Below are 21500 nucleotides of genomic sequence, written 5' to 3'. Positions count from 1 at the left end.
ATACACTGAAACTTGATTAAAATCTCTACTACTTCACCTCTATTGGTGAAGTTTTACATTTATTTAAAAATGGGCATGGTTCATAGTCACTACTGCTGACCTATATATACTATATAATACTGTTTTGTTTTTTTTTCTATGCGTACATACCTATGATAAAGTTTAATTTAGAAATTAGGCACGGTGAGAGCTTAACAACAATAATGAGTAATAAAATACAAAAATTATAACAATATACTATAATAAAAGTTATGTGAATGTGGTCTCTCAAAACTTTTCATTGAACTGTGCTCACCCTTCTTGTGATGACGTGAGATGAGACGATGCCTCCCTGTCAGAACAAGGTGAGGTGAACGACATAAGCATTGTGATGGCGTGGTAGGCTCGCAGGAGGGTAATTTGAACATAGGCACTATGATACCGGAACAGTCGATCGGCTAAGGGAGATGGCTACTAAGTGACTAACGGGAGGGGGGCAGGTATAGCCAGGACACTCTGGAAGAAGGAATGATTCATGGCCCACATGGAAAGGAGAGAAATGGCCTAGGATTTCATCATGCTACTCAGAATGGTGGACAATTTTTAAATTATGAATTATTATTCCTGGAATTTTCCATTTAATATTTTCATACAATGTTTGAACCTGGGTGACCAAAAGCAAAGGAAATCAAACCATGGATAAGGAAGGACTACTGTATTAAAGTTTCTCTATTTTTCCAAAGGTAAACAAGGTTTACGGAGGGCATAGATTGGACTAAATCAAGCTTTATTGTCCGCTTGTACTAGAAGACATTCACCAGAAGAAAGAACAGCCAGGCACTTGGAAAATTTACCTTCTGCCACATTGCATATTATCTGTATCACCCCAACCCCAGGAAAAAGAGGACAAGAAAGAGTTGGGGCAAAGTTGAAAACCCCAAGGGAAAGCAAGGTGATATCCCAGGTATGCACATTAGGGCAAATAGTGGGGGGCGGGAAGTTGGCCTTGACTATGAACACACAGGTACATAGGCTTACTCCAGGTGTACTGGATGCCAGGCTTATAAGAGAAAGGCTCATTCTCAAGTGTGAATTTTAAGTGGTTATGTGCATGAGCCCTGGTATGACACAGTCTTGATTTCAAAGTCTGTCTCGAGATGTTCTAAATGTACTAGCTCAGGTCAAGATGCTACAAACATACTGCATTTCCATAACATCAACTGAAAGATGTGAATAATAACACAACTCAACTCGAAGGGCTGTTATGATGATTCAGGATAATACATAATCCTTGGACATTGTCTTGCATATATAAAGCCTACACTCAATGTTATTATTTTGCACATAACCTGGCAGTGACAGGCATCTAATGAGTACTCTAATCCAGTCAAGATTGGCTCATGTAGTATCATCCGATTCATCACATTCTCAGCTGGCAAAGACAGAGGCTAATTCTTATTTTCTCTCATCCACTACTCCCCATTCTCTTATGTCTCTCTCCTCTACTACCCTTCTCATTCACTATTCTTTAAAACCTTAAAGAAAATATTTCTCCCTCTCCCAACTTACTAGCCTAAAATTCTCAAAGACGTCTGAGGATTTCCTCCTCAGTCTCTAGAATTCTGCCTGCTTTGTTTTAGTCTTATGCCCTTTACACTGGGCAGTGCATTCCTAGTGCTAGAATTTTTTCCAGAGGAAATTGTTATTTCACCAGTCATTATTTTCCCCTCGTGTTAGCTCTGTTCATCAGAACCCATCCATATCCTGCCCAGACAGGGAGGAGTTTATACTACATCATTTTCTAAAGCGTGTATAGGGGAGGAAAAATAATTTTTCCTCTAATCCTATTTGGTTCTTGGCTGAAACTCCCACCTCCTAATAAAGGACAGATTGACAGGAGAAAAATAAATGGAAATTTAATAACATGTATACTTTCTGTATACACGAAAGATACCTTGGAAAACTAGTATAACTCTCTGAAATGATCAGAGCTACGACCTTAAATACTATCTGCAGCTAAAGACAAAAGAAAGATGTGGGCAGAGGGAGACTAGTTATGGGAGGTTACCAGGAAAAGCACAGTAAGTAAGGGTATAGTTGTTACGCAGATTTAAGTCAAAGCCTTCTCCATCAACAAGGGTTCCTAGAGATTTGGGGTCATTCCCTCTTCCTGGTACAGAGAGGGAGATACCTTTACAAATGGAGATTTTCTTTATAAATGTAAAAGTCTCTTAGGGAAGGGTAACTTCTACTCCTTTTTCGGAGTTTTTCCTGTGTTTGCCATTTCTTAAAAATAATCAGCTGAAGATAATCCTTATGTCAAAGAGATATATGATGGGGTAGCAAATTTTGCTCCCCTTCAAATGGGAAATATAAATCTCCCCCTTCTAATCCTCAGAAATCCCTTTGGAGCGCACAGTAGGACAGCTACTACTATTTAAAATCTGAGCTCATCCTGTTCAGAGAGCAGGGAGGAGCCCAGCAGAGGTCTCCCTTTGTATCGGACCCGTACCTGGAGGGTGTTGAAAGGGTCCCCTGATAAAAATTCTCCCTTTAAGTGGGCTAAGGAGGTGCAAAGGGTTTCTGAAGGTCAGGCAGTTACTCTGCATTTCCTTTCTCTCTCTGCATGGCTTCCTGCCACTGTGGGCACACCCGCCTTTCTTTTCTCTTTCTCTCAGGTCTGGCTTTCCAGGTGCCTCACAGGTTGACTGGGCCCCATGTGACTTTACAGAAAAAAAAAATGAAAATGTAAAGAGTTTAATTTTCTATTTCTCAATATCTGTCTTTTTTAAATAAAAAAAATGAATAAAATAAAATTCTTCTACTACTTCTTTATGATGGAGAATAAAAATATGAAGGGAGTGAGCAGACAGGAATTAATAGCCATTAGGCCCCTGGTGTGCCCCAGGTGTTTGCAGATTCATCACTTTGTTCCATCCTTACAATTGTCTGAGCTGTTGCTATTCTCATTTTGCAGATGGAGAACCTGAGGTGAGTGACTTGCCACAGCCAACTTTCTCTGCATTGCATTTGTCCTGACCTAAGTTCCCCCCAAAACAGAGTATAAACAAAGACTTATGGCCAGGTACTTTATCTGGGAGGGGACCCCTGGAAGGAGGAAGGGAGATCAAGGGCAATGAGAGAGGGAAGAAGGAATGGCAAATAGAGAGTCTGTTATGGAATCTGTCACTTCCAAAGGTAGCTAGGATCTCTTTCTAAAAGTCCTTCTGAAGATCTTGTAAAACGCTTCTCAAAATTTTCTACCTGAGCAACAGGGAAAAAGAACTTTTTCTACAGGATCTCAGTCCCCATTGGTTGAGGTCTTCACTAGTGGGTGTCAACCCCTCACTCTTCAGACCTGCACAAGCTTTCTTCGGATAAGACTGAGGGGAGCAGGATAGGCCACCCCAAAATATGCCACTTTGGCATATTGATTATTTTTATTTTGATTTAAAGTTACTCAAGAAACAGTCAATGAAAGAAGTACAGTCAGACCCTTCTTTGTCCCCCTGAAAGCAGGAAACATGTCCCCCCTGTGAAAGGTTCCCTCCCTGTAACCAGAGGGTAGAAGGCATCCTTATCACCAGAGACAGGAAGTTCAAGGCCTTGATACCCCTTCACCAATTCACTACCGCAAGTACAAATTCCTTTGTCTTGTTAAGTCTTCACAAATTTATTTCTTTGTCAAATAGAGATATAAGCTGCATGCTTTGGTCCCTTCTCTGAGTGCTCCTGTGCATGCAAAGTTAAAAGGTCTCTGTTTTTATTAACGCCGCTGTTATAAATTGCTAAAGCATTTCACAAGCAAGGAGTTTTATTCCCATTTTGCAATGAAGAGATTAAGATTCAGAAAGGTACTGTGACTTATTCAGAGTCTCACAGCTAGTAAGGGGAAAAGGAAGTGCCTGACTTCAGGTTTTCTGACACCAAGCCTTGTACCCTCTAAGTTATATCATAAGTTCCCTAAGTTTGGAGATCTCCAGCTTTGAAAAACATAGTTGTGGATTGCAGAGTTGATTAGCATCAGAAGAACAATTAAAGCATTTTCTACAGTTGAATCAAGGCAACCTCATAAGGATTGAGTCTGTTTTTTCAATTACCTTAATAGTCAGCTAACAATTAGATTTTTAAATGGTTTCTAGCAGCATTAAATGAACAAAGTAATTGGGCTGACCACTTGTGTACAAGTTACTTTGGCCATTAAGTGTGGCCTATGTGAAATGAATTTGCTTATCTACAAATAACTTCATACCGGATCCAGCCAGTCTCCAGAGCTGAGCAAAGCAGTTTCCACAGCTCCCCTGATTACATGTGCTTCCCAAGGCATCCTGGATACCCAGAAAAAAGACCCAAAATAGATACTCAGACGGATCCTAGTCTGATTTATTTCCTTCTCCCAAGAGAAGGTTCGTCTAGCTGGATTCTACATTGATGAGATTTCTCTGGAGGTCAGCACAAATTAGAAATGCCAGTTTTTACTTTAACTACTGATAGCCGACTTAACCTTGAGTAACTTAAATTGTACTATCATGTAAATTACATTGGAGAGAAATAATAATCAAGAGGCAATGTTTTTTTTTATTGGCATAACCCAAATATGCTAAATTCTATGGCCGATACAAATAACAATAAATTATGTAGCTTCTCTGCCCTAGAGGAAGAGAAGCATAACTCTCCATTCTTTCAGTACGGGGTAGTGAATCCCTTCTAATAAATACAGTAGGTAAAGTGGGAGAAAACCCTATACAGTGGAAAAACCTGAAAAACACCATTTCAACAAGGTGACTGAGGTCAACATCGACAGGTATACGTCATATCGGTAATATGCTCCTTTAATATTATGTGATGAAAATAGCACTTAACTTCTGTGATCATCCTTCTCAAACCTATAACCACAGTCTAGTCACTTAAAAAAATTACAATAGAGAGGCGTCCCACCAAATACCTGATAGAACTCCCCAAAACTGTCAAGTCATCAAACACAGGGAAAATGTGAAAAAAAATGTCATAGCCAAGAGGAGCCCTGGGAGACATGACTACTAAATGTCACATAGACTTTGGATGGGGTTTCTAGAGCAGAAAAACGGCATTAGGTAAAAGCTGAAGCAATCCGAATGAACCGTGGACATTATTGATGCTGATGATGATAATGGCAATGGTGGCGGAGGTGTTGAAGGAATTACGATGATGAAGCTGGTGCAGCAGAATTATAAGTTCTTGTGTGAGATTCAGATGGTACCCAGAATCAGAGCCTGCAGCCCCAGCCTCATCCCTCTTGGTGCCCCTATAGGTCTGAGCTACTGATTACTGGCATCTTAGCTAGTAAAATCCAGCTTCTGTGCCTTTTCTCCTGCTCCTCCCTCTCTCTGGAAAACTGAGTACACCCCTTTCATCATTTAACAACTGCACTCACTTTTCATAATTTAGTTCTAGGGTCACTTTCTTAAATTACTCTTCCTGACAATTCTTTTCTTTCCGGTATAGAATCGATTTCTACCAACTACCTATCCCACGGTAGTACCTACAGACAGCTAGCTATCACAGCACCTGAAGCCTCTTATAAACATGATCATTTATGCATCTGCCTCCTAATCTAGAATGAGACTTTTGCAGGCTGGAGGTGCATCATGTTTGGGTGTCTGCTCCTGTACCAATCATGATGTCAGCCAGGTAGCAGGACTTTGAGGCATTTGTTGAATAAATGGGTAAATTAATGATTGAACAATCAGGACTCCCTCTAGAATAACTTCGACAGAGTCTGGGTAACATCCTCTTGCCCTTTCATCTGCTGTTAAGTTACCGTAGAAATTCACGAGCTTCCCCTGATTTACACTGCTTTATTTTTGTCTCCTTATCATAACATAGGGTTCTCAAGGGCCGGGTCCATATATAAGTGGTCCTCTAAGTATGGTTCTCAGACCAACAGCATCACCATCAAATGGGGACTTGTTAGAAAGGCACATTCTCAGGCCCAGCTGAATCTACTGAATCAGAAACTGGATGTAAGGCCCAGCAGTCTGTGCTTTCACAAGGCCTTTATGTGACCCCGATGTGCTCTGATGCACACTCAAGTCTGAAAATTACAGTCACATATTCACTGCTATATTGTCAGCACTAAGAACCATAAAGTAGAAATAACTGTTAATCTTTTTGATGCCTTCTAGTTACCCATTGTTGATACCTATCACAACTCTGCCGAGACTGCCCTAAACCATTGCCATACTCTTCGAGTATCTAATTTTTCTCCATACTCCCTCCCTCTCAGCAGAAGACCTGATCATTTACCAATCTGAGCAGAAAGAGTTTATCCAAATGTACTATTTCTATTTCTCTCTTAACCATTCCAAAGTTTCAGCACCAGGTAAAATTTAAACCCCTAAGCACTGCTGACCAGACTTTTCATGACATACTCTGCGTCTCCATCCTCACTGCTTACCACTTATCCAGTTATACAATGAGTCCCAGCCATGCACAAAGATGGGTAGTCTCCTGGTATAAAGACCATAAGCATCATCTCATGGAAAAAAATCTACTCTTCACACACACATCTTCTTGGAAAGGACAGCTGTGTAAACAAATCTGTAGTTTTGGAAGCAGCAACCACAGGGCAGTGTCTGGAGAAAAATAATGTTTGTCAACCAACTTCAACTATTACCCAACTTTTTGTCATTGCTCCAGATTTAAATTCATGGGAGAAGTCCTGAATTGGCTGAATTTGGTTCATATACAACATCCATGCCATAGGAGGTATCTTAGCATGGATTTCTCCAATAGCAGATCCGGAATCAAAGACCTGGGTGCTCATGGTTTATTTGGGAGGTGTTGCTAGGAACTAAACTTAAGTGGGCAAATAGGAATGGTGAGACAGGGAAAGGAGAAAAGACCTTTCTGATAAAACACATAGAAGAATTTCTGAATCATCCTTTTTAGAGGGTGGGAAGCTGAAAGATTTATTCCCAGACCGCCAGCTCCCATTGTTTGAGATTTTCCCAATACTTCTGGATTTTTTTGGTTTGCATTAATGCCCCATACTTCTGGATTTTTTTGGTTTTCAGACTGATGAGCTCCCATTATGGGGAAATTGAAGGTCATGTGGTTGAGTATGCCTCTTTTTAATAATCCCACGAAGATGGCATGAATTAACCAGGACTGGCTCTCCAGAAGGAAATCAAACACTGTTACCAGGAGGAGGGAGAATGACTTCTGGGTAGACAAGGTGGTTAGGTACACACCTCAGGGAAGGTAATCAATGGATAAGAGAGGCTCAGAAAAAAGTACTTAGGGAGGCTCACAGGCTGGAAGGTTTTATTGAATAAGGGAAAAATCTTAAAAAAGTTTATGAAGAAGATGGTTTTGTTCACCAAATGCACTCTCCTGACCTAAGATAGCAAAGTCTGTCTTCCTAGACTCTCCTCTTCAAACATCCAATGTATATATGAGCTATGCTGTTATCATGACTACCGCATAATTCAAAGATAATTTATGTGAACTTAATACATCATTAGTGCCCTGTATTTGCTTAGATCTCGTTGATGTTATTTTCAGGTGAATAATTGCTAATTTAATTCTTGCTGAGAGAATAACATTACACTCAAATTTCTGTGTGAAAAAAAAGGTGCTAATGACTAAACAGATTTAGGTTTCCATGGCAACATATTGTTCTCAAGGATCAAGTAGAAAATTAAAATTGTGGTTCATTAATTGGCACAGGTTTATTTTTAATATATTACGTACATAATATATAACATATCAGTAACACAGTCCATGAATTAGGGTCTGTGATATACCCTCTAGAGCAGTTTTGAAGTCATTTTACATTGTAAAGAATCGCTTCCAAAGCTATAGCTATATCATTTTTCTCTATTCACATTCCTTTACTTCTATGTAGCTGAATGTATATATGTCTGTGTGTGTGTGTATGTGTATACACACACATGCACATATGTATATACCCACGCACATACATACATACATATCATGGATATCTACTTTATACCTCAAAAACTAGCAAAGACCTGAGAAGAGCGGGGAACGATCTCTGTGAGCACATGGATGTCTCTCATTGAAATGTTCTCTGTGCCCAACGTTCACAGTTCTCTGGGCTCTAGCATCTCACTATGCCATTCCTCACATTCGGATCAGGTTACTAAGAATGTGCTTTGCTTCTCATTCTGCAATGCTCAGTTCCTGGAAGGTTCTTCCATTCCTATTCTGTATGTTGACTCTACCTATTCTTCAAGAGGGAAATCTGTATTGCAACACACACACACACACACACACACACACACACACGCTGGACTAAAGAGACAGAGGCTTACGAACATGTAAAAACGCCTCTGCTCCTTCAGCTTCTATAGGCAGGAAGCAGGCTGAGAAACCTGCTCAGCTGCCAAAGGCTATTCCTACGTTGTCTTCTTCAGAAGTGACCCTGAAGGAGGGTCCCCCACAAAGTAGAACCGTGAGCAGGGAAGAACAGTGGGCTGAGGAGCCGCTTCTGGAAAGCAGAATGAGGCTCTAATCAAAGAAGGCTTTTACAAGGTAAATATCAGCCCAGTGAGACTTCAGAATTGCCAGAAGCCATAGGCTCCCATGTACCTCTTATTCAACCTGGTTCAAAAGTGTTTATTGCAATTATCCTGTACTGTTCTAATACTGTATGTTGGCAGTGAGAAGGCAAAGTAACTTCTCTTTTTGTTCATTAGTTACTGCATCATAAGGAGCTCTAATTGGATCTAATGTAGAATAAACATTTCTGGACCTTAAGACTGATGTCTTGATTAGGTAGACTTTTGGAGATCTCAGTGCATTTTTGTGGGCGGGGGAGGTGTAGATATTTATGATTTTAGTAGACACCCTACTACCCTACCCAGATCTCCTTACGCAGGACCAAAGCACTCATTCCCCCGCCCTCGGGACTGTTGACTGCTGACCGCTCACTGCTGGGGTGCTACCGTCAGCCTACAGAAGCTGCCCCACCAAGTACACAATCCCTCCCTTGAGATAGCCCACATCTCTTCAACTGGGGAAAACTCAGAAGGGCTACCCAGGTGAGGTCTCTGTTGAACTGCATCACAGTTTACCTTCTTGTCACTTGACTTCCTTCATTCTCACAGGCGTTGTCCCTGAGACATCAGCTAATACAATTCCTCTAAGAAAATATCTGTCTCATAGTCAGTTGCCAGGAAGTACAACCAAAGAGAGAATGGTCTAAGAAAGTAGAATCTAAAATGGGATTTGGGTTTTGGATCACTCATCAGCTGGCTGAAAACGAGGACCCAATAGTGGTGGCAGGGGGAGTGTGGCTATCCCCTAGCACGCTTGTGTCAGTGCAATTTAAAAAAACTTTTACAAATGTCGTACTGGGATAGCATAGCAGTTGGAAGGAATGCACTGGCAAGTGTGGCATCTCAGGGGTTTGAAGAGTGCTGTGAAAGTAGTACAATTTGAGTGGAAAAAGAAGTGGTCTAAAGCACATGTACATACACGTTCGTGGGCATTGGTGAATTGCTTGGCTGGTTCACTGAGTTTCTGGATGAAGAAACAAATGATCAGGGAGGGATAAGGAGGCCTGAGGAAGTGACATGTGGATGGACCAATGGCAGTGGCACAAACTGTGAAAAATCTTTGTCTCACATGTTGATGCACACCAAAGAGCATCTATCACTTAGGAAGTACTAAACAACCAAGGAGAAAAGTAACTTAGCTGGTGACATGAATCAGCACAGTGGACACATGGACGAAGGAGAGACGTGGCGGCAGGAATGGAGGCCATGCCTGGACCCACCAGCATAGCTGCTTTTTACCATGGCTCATTCAACTACTACTGCAGCCTGAGATTCATCCTCCCAGTAACAGATACGATGTCAAGGTGCCATACAGCACCATCTCTCAAGCGACCAATCAACTCCTTGGTGACGAGTTCATTATATTGGATCTTCTTTTCCCTGAAAAGGGAAGTGAATGATTTTGTAAATATTTCCATCACTTTTCAAGCCTTTTCGATGCCAAACTTGTGTTTTTTATTAATGAAACATCATTTAGAAGCGCAGGGACCACAAAGCACGTTTTCGTCAGATCCATTTCTGATCAAGAAACACCATTAAGAGGCTGCCACGAGCAAGTCATAGTGCTAAGGGTTGTATAGAGAGAGAGAAAGAAAACTTGAGTGTTGTCCATCAGCTTGCGTGCTTTGAGGAAGATCAACAAAAACTGACGGTTTGTAGAATAGGTAATAATGGAGGAGGACACAGGAGATCGTGGGAGCTGAGGGGAGGTGTGATCGAAACCATGTGTGGGAGGGATGAGTACGGGTATTGCTAGAGAAATGCCTGTGACAGCACATGTTCAAAACATTAAGCGTATCTCAGTTGTGTTTAGGACATGGGAAGGGAGAAATGATTGAGAGAGAAGTCGGGGAGGTTGGAGGGAGAGCTATGGAGTTATCTCGCTATCAGAGAGTACCTTCAGCATCAGGGAGGGTTTAGTTTGCTTTCTGCTTATTCCAGCTGAGGTGATTAGGGCATGTCTCTCATCCAAAGTGATTCTGCAACCCAGCGAGAGAGGAGCCAGCTGGGCAGGTTCATGAGGCTGCTCGTCCTGGCACACGTTCACGAGCTGGACTCCGAATCTTCCAAGCTGCTGTTCGATCTCAGGCCTGCCCCATCCTCCTTTCCTCAAGGTGAAATGCTGTGCCTTATGCGATAGACTAAAAGATCCCTACGGTGCCTTTCGGAAATGATTTTATAGGCTACATGCAGCTAGAGTTGGCTGAGAAAGGGTCACACTCTACAGCGTTGGATGGGAAAATGCTTTACGACGGGTGATTTGGGGAAATTAAGAAATCAGCTGAGCATCACTGAGCAGGCGGTGAAGGAAAGAATACTGCAGGTCCTCAGGGATGCTCAGTAGCTAAACCAGAAGCAATTCCGCTAAACCAGATTAAAGTTCCTCTAAAAGAGATGTCAGCAAAAGGCAGTGGACGTGCCTGCAGCCTCTAAGAGACCCGCTCAAAGGTGTATAGGTAAGAGAAACAGGACCAGAGCCTAGGAGATGTAGAACTGCTACAGGGCAGTGCATGTGAACAACAAATAGTCGATTGAAGTCATCTCAAAACAATGAAGTGATGCTGGAGAACCTGAAAATCAGGTGGGGTCCTTCCTCCACCGGAAGTCATCAGTTACGAGGAACAAATGAGACTTGGGGGAAAACCCTCAGGGTCTTTGCTGAGCCCCCATCCCAGTCATGGTGACAGAACTTCAGGATTTGGAGGGAGGGGTTATGTTTTCCCGTGTATAATAGAGTAGAACTACCATATTACATCCTTGCCATCACTTGTTGGAGGTGGGGGTGGTACCTGAGAATGAACCTAATACAGAGGAAAGTTAGAGCTGAGAAATTAAATAAGACCTAACACAGCGGTCCCCAGCCACCACCACCCACACCTGGGCCATGAACTGGTATCAGTCCGTGGCCTGTTAGGAACTGGGCCGCACCCCAGGAAGTGAGTGGCAGGCCAGCGAGCGAAGCTTCATCTGTCCTTGCAACTGCTTCCCAGCGCCAGCATCACCGCCTCAGCTCCACCTCAGATCATCGGGCATTAGATTCTCAAAGGAGCACCGGTCCCTGGTGCCAAAATGTTGGAGACCACTGACCTAATGCATCATTTGAGGTCCTAGATCTAGCCATCCGGAAAACTATAGTTCCTCTTACAGGCCTCATCAACACCCCTAACCTCTTTTATGTCTTAAGCCTTTTGGGTTACCTGCCTTTCACTTGCAATCAGAAGAGTCTGGTGCCTAATACAAACTCACAATTTTATGTAAGGATATATCCATACATGTGTACAATGAAAAAGCCTAGGGATAAACAAAGTCACTCAGTAGTAATGGCATTGCATGGCCAACATCTCGATTTCTAAGTACCATTACCCAGTAAAGAGCCAGAAATTCTTGGAGAAATGGCTAATTCCGGGTCTGAGACAGAGAAAAGGCAAGGTAGGCCTGCGATATCTTGTACCAGAAAACCAGAAAGAACTCAAAGACCAGTGGGCCAAGTCCAAAGGACATAGGAGCAGAGGCAAAAGCTCCCACTGGCCACTTTTTGGAAGTTTAAACATCAGAATGAATAATGACAACAGTTAATTGTAGTCATTAGTTTTTTAAAAACCCATAAATCTGTAATGATAAGAAAGAGGAGAAAACAAAAGAGGAAAGAAAAACTTCTATGCAGAAGACGATCAGCTTGAATACATAGAAGGAATTGCGTAATTAGAAAAAAAGAACACTTTGTTTAATGCAGGCACCGATCCATGGGAGCAAAAGTTGTTAAATGAAAAGTGTTGGGGAAAGCAGGTATTTCGTGATGACTTGGCCCCAGCGACCCCACAGGAAACTCCACAGTAACAGGAGGAAACACGTGCCCTCTCAAATAGTGACCGCCTTCTCAACCAAATGACCAGATTTTGCCTAATAGCAGGAAAAACCAACATTTTTTTTTTTTTGCAATATAATACAGCCTTGTCAGAATATTTAACTTGAATCTAAAAAAGGCTTTAGAACTAATGCTCAACAATACCACTGGCCTGGACTCTTCTAGAAGTCATTGTGGTTGGGGAAAAAAAGGAAAAAATTAAGTTTGGTAGATTTGTTTATATAGAAGAGACTGAAGAAACATAATAACCAAAGACAATGCATAAAATTTTGATAGGATATTGATTAAACTAAATAAAAAATCTAGAGGACAATTGAGGAACTATGAATAGGGACTGTCTATTAGGCGAAATTACGAAATAATAATCTGTGTGGTAAAGGCATTGTGGCTTTATAGAAGAAGGTCTTTTATTCTTAGCAGAGGTATGCTGAAGGGTTTTAAGAGGAAAGGTCATGATATCTGCAGCTTATTTTCATATGGATCAGAAAAGTATAAAAATAAACATATATGCTTATGTATATGTATACAGAGAGATAAAGCCACCATGATGAAATCTTAGCAATTGTTGACAACTGTCAGAAGATATAAAAATATTCATTGCGCTTGCCAGGGGCTGGCAAACTTATTTTGTAAAAGGTAAATGCTACCTTTACAGGTAGTACCTATCATATCAAAAAGTAGTAAATGGTAGGATATTGTCTGCATTGTGGGCCATAAGGTCTCTGCCTCCACTTCTCCACACTGCCTTTACTGTGCCAAAGCCTCCACAGACAAGCATGCAGGAAGGGGCGTGGCCAGACTTGACCCTTAGGCATGGTTTTCCAATCCCTGCACTACTTTTCACAGTAAATTCTCATCGCAGAAAGTTAAGAGAAAAAAGGAAGTCCTGATGTACATCATCATAATGCTCATCAAGGTGAAATATGCAATATGCAGAGTGGATTAGTGAAGGACCAGGGTTGGAGGGAGGAAGCACCGTGGTCCCTACTAATAACCTTGAGCTTTGTGGGGGGCGGGGGGCGGGCTGGGGATGGAGAGCCAGTGAAAATATTGTTTACTCTCCTTTCAATTACTTGTTTTCAGAGCTCGAGCTCCGAATTACAATGTATTTTCACATTTGAGCCTTTCTGATTTTTCTTGGCTTTTTACATGTTATTGTTGTTTCCTATTTGCCTCCAAATGTTTCTTACATATATTCAATAAGAGTCAAAAATATCTAGACTCACTCGAGTCTGCCTTTATTGATTTCCCGTGAGTATGTGAAACAGAAGGAAAGGCTTTGACTATATATAAACTGAATATAGGAGATTACTTCATTCCTAAACATGTTACTTTAATGTTCCTTCCTTTAGCAAGACTTATCTGCTTTGACAGGTGGGGACTCTGGGACCTCCTCCTGCCTGATATGAACCACAAATAGACATGGAGCTGTTAGAGAGTTCGTTGGTTTGGAAAAGAGAGCATACAGAAGTCTCGAGTAAATGGACAGGAAGTGCTAAAATGCTGTCCCTTCAGAATCAGTCAGTTCTTAGCTAGTGTTTTCTCCAAGTTAGCATCATAGAGAGAGCGTGGTGTTCCTCTGTTTGGGAAAGCTGCTGTTTTCAAAGATCTCCATGCACCTGTGCTCTCTCTGGAGCTGGGACAGTCTTATCACAGAAGTAGCCTGTTAGAAAGAGTCTGGCAATCGGGCTGAAGATGAGCTATTCATCTTTTACTTTGCAGATAAAGTCATGCTTCTCTTTCAAGGGGTTCACTCTTAGGCTAGATGGCAGTTCTGACAACATGGCTTTGACTGACATTATTGGCACTAGGCCGGGAATAGAGAGACCAGAATTCTACTCATGGCTGAGCATTTTACCATCTCTTGACCTTGGTAAGCCACTTCCCTTCCTGAGCTGAGATTATTTTAATAAAAGGTGGGTAGAACTGATGATTTTCAGCTCATATCTTCCATCAACTACAAATCTATTGAAATGTCTACTTTTTTGTTTTGTTTTGTTTTCTAATCATGTTGCTAATTTTGTATATCTCAAATAAAAATCAATTCCAGAGGAAGAATTTTTTAATTTAATGTTATTATTTAATACATGAGGCAAATAGTGACTAAAGTAAACACACATACACATACACACAGACAGACACTCACACACACACCTGAAAACTTTAGTAATAATGCCTTCTGAGGATAAATATGTTAGAACTTGTGAATGAATTTTATTACATTGCTACATCATTGCCATGCTCAACAGGGTAAAAAGAAAGAAGGAAAACTAACATGATTTCTTATTTAATGTGTCCCTTCTATTCAAATGCTTATCCTAATGTATAATGCATGCATTTTATTATGATTGATCCTTGCATGCTGCTTTTGTTGGTCTTTTGTTATGTCTCCTGCTGAACTTAAAGCTGAACGAAGGTGGGGAAGGTCTTTCAAACACCATTGTATCTTTAGTGCCTTGCCAGTTTGCTGTGCATGTGCTAAAAAATATCTGTTTAATCAAATGAAATTACATTAAATCACCTTCTTCAAAGATTCTTAGAGTTTGTCATTTGCAAATAAAGTGAAAATCAATGGAATTGGGTGTCTTATCTGGAGTAGAAAGAGATGCAGTTAGGATTTGAAGCGAAATGTGTCTGATTCTAGTCTACTTTCATTTCACTAAACCATTCTTTCTCATAAGGTTATTATTCAACCCTTCCAAGTTAGTGAACTTGAGGGGCTTTAGACTGCACACAGAAAACCCCTGATTTATCCCCCATTACCCCCACTGAGAAGCCCATTTCAAACACTGACACCAACAACTCTGCCACGATGTAATGATTTAATTCTGTGAGTTTAACGCTTTGATCGCCTTAATGCTAATAACCTTGGATGGGAATACTGCAAGTAAATTATCAGACATTTATCCTTTAATTTAAATAAAACATCTTTTCCCGGCAGCACATGTTTCTTTTAAGACTTTAAATACCAATCACTATGAAGAAACAGATGGGGAAATGAAAATCAGGAATAAGGGGAAATTAAGGGATGGAAAACAATCTGACACAATTCTCACAGTGAGAGCACGTTCATTTCCTCTCTCGGCACCCTTCTGCTGTTGTCGGTATCCAGATCATTAGCCGGGAAGGCCCAGCATCTCACTGAGGGTGTGCATTATTTCACTCTTCAAGGCAGAAAAGTTGTCAAGACCTAAAGTCAATAAATCCCTGATGGGAACAAGAGGACTGCTATTTTGGGATCTGAGGTTCTGCCTAGCAACCTCCAAGTCACCCTGTCTTTTTTTTTTTTTTTGACCATGGATATGAGATCATAGGAAATACATATACAAATGCTTATGTGAAATTAAATTGTTTAGAACAAAAGAAAATGTGTTTTTTAAATGAAAAACAAGATATATGTCTCTTTAGGCTCATTCGATTCTTTAAAATTGTTCCTTTTAAGTGGAATACAAGATCCTCTATAATTCTATAACCATAAAACTCTATGGCTCGATGATTCAATTTCATACAGGATATATTGGTAGTCAAAATATGGAAAATGTTTTCCTGTTTTTTTTTTTGGTTTTTTTTTTTTTTTTTAGAATCGTTCTCAAATTAAATGGATTCGCCATGTGGGGTAGAGAGTTTAGCATCTCTGCAAAACATTCAGTGGTTTTCAAAGTACAGTTCATAATTCACATATTTGAGAATCACTTGAAGTGTTTGTTAAAAAATAATAATAAAGACCTTTGGTGATACAGTTTAGGAATGTGCATTTAAATTAATTTAACAGAGAAATTCTGATATGGTATAAAATTTGATTATTCCTAGTGAGGAGAATTAGATATGCTGACAACTAAGTCCCATTTTAGGCCATATTTTCCCTCTTCCTTTGTGTTTTTCCTTAATAGAATTCTGTTTGTCTGAAAAGTAAGGGTGGCGTATTATATCAACTAGAGTTCCTGAGTTATGAGCAAAGCAAAATTATCATAGACTCAGAAAGAAAATAGTGCAAAAACCAGCCTTTGGAAGCATGTGATCTGTTGCCACTTATGAACCTCAGCAGTAAGAGCTATCTCTTCAGAGCACTGTTTCTAGGACAATTCAGTTTTAATTAATTTTAGATTTTCAGATTAAGATTCAGAACTTTAAAAGTTATTTAAGTTTTAACGGGAGAACTAAAGCTACATTCACAGATGATGTGATCTGGCAACATGAGCGTCCTTTAGCTGAAGACTGGCCAAAAAAGATGTGGTGCATATATACAACGAAATACCACTCACTCATAAGAGAGATGAAATATTGCCATTCATGACAATAGGAATGGATCTTGAGAATATCATGCTAAGTGAATAAGTGAGATAGAAAAGGGCAAGAACCATATGATTTCACTTACATGTGCCATATAAAATGGAAAACAACAAATGAACAAACAAACAAACAGAAAAACAAACTCATAGACACAGACAACATATAGTGGTTACCAGAGCGGAAAGGAGGTAGGGGGAAGATGAAGAGGGTAAAGGGGGTCAAATATATGATGATGGATGGAGACTAGACTTTGGGTGGTGAGCACACAATGGAATATACAGATGATATATTATAACATTGTACGTCTGAAATTTGTATAATGTTATTAACCAATGTTATACCAATAAATTTAACTATAAAAGGAAATCCCAAACATTTCATAAGAAAGTTATTACAACTAATAAATAAATTTGGCAAAGCTGCAGGATACAAGATCAACATACAAAAATCAGCTGTTTCTATACACCACCAATGAACAATCGAAAAGGAAGTTAAGAAAGCAATTCTATTTATAATAGTACCTAAAAAATTAAATATAGAAATAAGTATAACCAAGATAAAAGACTTATACATGGGAAACTACAAGACATTGTTGAAAGAAATTAATAAAGATCTAAATAAGTAGAAAAACACATTGTGTTCATGGATAGGAAGACTTAACATTCTTAACATTGTTAACATGTCAAATCTACACAAAGCAACCTACAGATTCAGCATAATTCCTGTCAAAATTTCAGCAGCTTTATTTATTTATTTATTTATTTTGCAGGTATGGAAAAGCCAATTCTCAAATTCCTATGGAATTGCAAGGGGCTCTGAATAGCCAAAACAATCTTGAAAAAGAAGAATAAAGTTGAAAGACTCATACTTCTCAACTTACTGCAAAACTACAGTGATTGAAACAGTATGGTACTGGCATAAAGACAGGCACATAGACCAATGGAATAGGAAGGAGAGCCCAGAAATAAACTTCCTCACATTTATGATGAATTGATTTCCAACAAGACCGTCAAGGCCACAATGTCACTTGAACAACTGGATATCCACATGCAAAAGAATGAAATTGGACTCTTACTTAACACCATATACAAAAATTAACTCAAAATGGATCAAAGACCTAAACATGAGAGTTCTAATTATAAAACTCTCAGAAGAAAACATTGGCAAAAATCTTCATGACACTGTATTTGGCAATGATTTCATGAATATGACACCAAACGCACAGGCAACAAAAGAAGAAATAGATAAATTGAACTTCAAAAAAGTTAAGAAATTTTATGCATCAAAGAACACTATCAAGACAGTGAAAAGACAATCTACAGAATGGTGGAAAATACTTGTAAATCATATATCTGATAAAAGATTAATATCCAGAATGTATAAAGAAGTCCTACAACTCAACAACAGCAAAACCTCCAAACAATCTAACTCAAAAACAAGCAAAGGACTTGAATAGACCTTGTTCCAAGGAAGATACACAAATGGCCAGTATGAACATGAAAAGACAATTAATATTATTAGTCATTAGGGAAATGAAAATCAAAACAAAGAGATATCAGTTCACTTCATACTCACTAGAATGTCTAATATATAAAAAAAAAAAAAAAAAGAAGCAAAACCCAGAAAATAAGTTTTAGCAAGAATGTGAGAGATTAGAATCCTGGTGTGTTGCTGGCAGGAATGTAAAATGGTGCAGTCGCTGTGAAAAATAGTTTGGTGCTTCTTCAACAAGTTAAGCAAAGGTCACTGTCTTAAACTTCCTCTAGCACCTCCCTCTCCCAAAAGGACTCAGCAATACATACATAAATATCCCAAAGAATTAGGAGCAGGGACTCAAACGGTTATCTGTATAGCAATGTTCATAGCACCATTATTTGCAAAAGACACAGGTGGAAAAACTCAAGTGACCATCAACAAATGAAGAGATAAACAATCGTGGTATATAAATACCATGGATTATTATTCATCCATAAAACGAATGAAATTTTGATATAGGCTACAACATAGATAAACCTTGAAAATAAAATAAGCCAGAAACAAAAGGCTAAATATTATATGACTCCACTCATATGAGGTACCTAGAATAGGCAAATTCATAGACAGAAAACAGAATAGAGGTTACCAGGAGCTGTTAGGTTGGAGGAATGTGGAATTATTTAATGAGTACAGAGTTTTAGTTTGAGAAAATGAGAAGTTTGGGGTATAGACAGTGATGGTTATACAACATTGTGAATGTGCTTAATACACTTAATTGTACAGCCACAAAGGTTAAAATGATAAATATTATGTTATATATATTTTACTACAATAAAAAAAGGAAAAATTTACCTGAGGAGAAAAAAATGCTCTTATTAGCCTAGTCTTAGGTTCTATGCCCACTGCTTGGTTGGCGGGGAGGGGTCGTAGGGTAGGGGTTCGGATTAGGGGAGCAAAGTACAATTTAATTGCTGACCCCACTCAGACTGCTGCAATGAGGAAAGATTGCGCCTCAGAAGAAAACTCAGAAGGAAATGGAAAAAAACGAAGCAAATGATGTTCCCTGCAGAGGTATCTGATGGGAGATTAATTCTCTGTATCCACAAACTATTAATCTCTCAAATTCACATTTGCATGACAAAAGAATGATTCAGCTGGCTCTGGCAAATGTAATTTGTATCTGCTGCTCTAAAGATTTCATTCAATCCTGGCAATTTAATGCACACCTCAACTAAGTCACTTAGAGTCAAAGATTTCTTATAGAAGAGAGCAAAAACTGCTGCTCCAAAAAGGAATGACTTATGAATAATCCTACAAATTTAATTTATTTATCTGCAACAGGTAATATCCAGTACCCTTTAGGCCCTATGACGCGTCTAATGTTTACTTCACGCCCCGCCTTGCTCATTTGCGTTATTTGCCTCGTCCATGTGGATAATGGAAACCCTGGACTTTTGGGGAGTTGGCAAGTATGTGTGAGAAAGATTATGCTGACTGAATAAATTTGGATTTCAAGAGAAGAAGAGTACTACGATCTCCTAGCTCCAGATACCTGGTGGGGTCGAAGATACCTGGAGGGAAGCCTGCATCTTCAAAGCACTGGAGGAAGGCGGGAGCAGAAAGAAGGATGCCCCAGGACCATGCTAAGTTGTGCTATAACACTTTCCCGGACCTCTTAGCAATTTCCCTCATTCACGTTTCTTCATAGCATTTATTACCACCTGTTGCATTATATATTTTTTTGTTTGCTGGTCTGTTTTCTCTCCTAGAATGTGCCTAGAATGAGAGAAGGAGCTTTGTTTTGTTCATTGCTCTACTCAAAGCACCCAATACAATGTGGGCACATTTTACTAGCGCAGAGTAGGCAGACTATAAATATTTGGTGAAGGAATAACGCAAATTCATATTCTTAAAGGTCAACTTTCTTAAACTTCCTCCAGCACCTCCCTCTCCTACAAAAAAATAAAAAATATATCTGATTTGAAGGTTTCACATAGCACTAGCTACTGCCTTCTATCATGGCAAATAAGCAGATACTGCAATGAACATAATGTTTGTTCATCTGCTTATCTTCCCACTGGATTCTCAACTCTTCAAAAACAGGGACTGTGCGAACCACTCAGTGAACACTTATGTAATGAATGCTCTCCACTTATGGAAAGCAGGGTTTGGAAAAGTGAACTTTAACTAAGAGTGAACACTAACAAATAAGGTAGAATGTAATGTTTTTCTTCTCTTACTACCAGTCAGATTCAAGAAAGTACATTAGTTCTGATTTGTTGGCCTAGTTATTTAAGCTTCTTGCTTTTAGCAGAGAATATCTAGATTAAAAGATCGAGGTTGAGATAAAGGTGGATTGTAGAATGCTAAAAATACCTGCTATTGTATTTTGAATAGTGCCAGTAGAGTAGGATCTAAATTAATCCTAGATTATTAATATTTCATGATCAATCATATGAGAGAGAAAACAAAAGCCATATTAAAAACTTCAATCTTTATAAATTCGTCCTCAAGGTTCAGGTAAGTACAAGAATAGATGAATTTTTAAAAATCCAATCACATTTTTAAAAATCATAATTTGAGAAAGTTATTTTTTTCTGTCACAGGAATATATGAATTGAGAATTTAGAAAATATGAATTTAGAAAATATGGAGATTAAACATATATATTCACATATATACATATCACTATATACTTATGTGTGTGTATATATTCATATTTTGTATAATATTTAATTTTACATATGGTATTTCCTCCATTTCATTAAATAGTCTTTAAAATTACAATAGCTATTTATTATTTTGGCATTTAATCATTCGTTCACTCAATCCCTTATTATGGGGTATTTACATGCTGATAGATTGCAAAACATGACCACAGATCTCCATCCTTCTCTGCATTCCTGCAATACAGCTTTGAAACTTCTATAAAAAGATGAAGTCTGTTTCATCATAGGTCTCTAGGACTCGCTCTGTCCAGCAGAATGTGGAGAAAGTGACTGTACTGACTCTGAGCCGACACAGCCAAACAACTCAGCAACTTCCAGTCCCCTTCCTGGAACGCAGGCAAGCCCAAGCTCACCTTCTGGTGAAGGCTCCATGGGAATGCATGAGAAACATGGGACCTGTTGACACCCAACTAATATCCCTTAGTATCCATAGTTTTTAAAAACCCACCTGCATTGGTTTCTGTCGATATGTATTAAATTAAATTTATTGCCAAATCATGATCACTGCACTTGAGTATCAGATATGTTGATATTTTCTTTCAAACTAGAGTACATAATAGAGGCTTTGTGCTTCTAACCTTTGTAAACACTGTGCAA

The sequence above is a fragment of the Pteropus vampyrus genome, unplaced genomic scaffold, assembly GCF_000151845.1.
Source record: "Pteropus vampyrus isolate Shadow unplaced genomic scaffold, Pvam_2.0 Scaffold232, whole genome shotgun sequence".
Classification (NCBI taxonomy): Eukaryota; Metazoa; Chordata; class Mammalia; order Chiroptera; family Pteropodidae; genus Pteropus; species Pteropus vampyrus.
The sequence above is the reverse complement of the archived record's forward strand: the minus strand, read 5'-3'. Positions refer to the sequence as shown.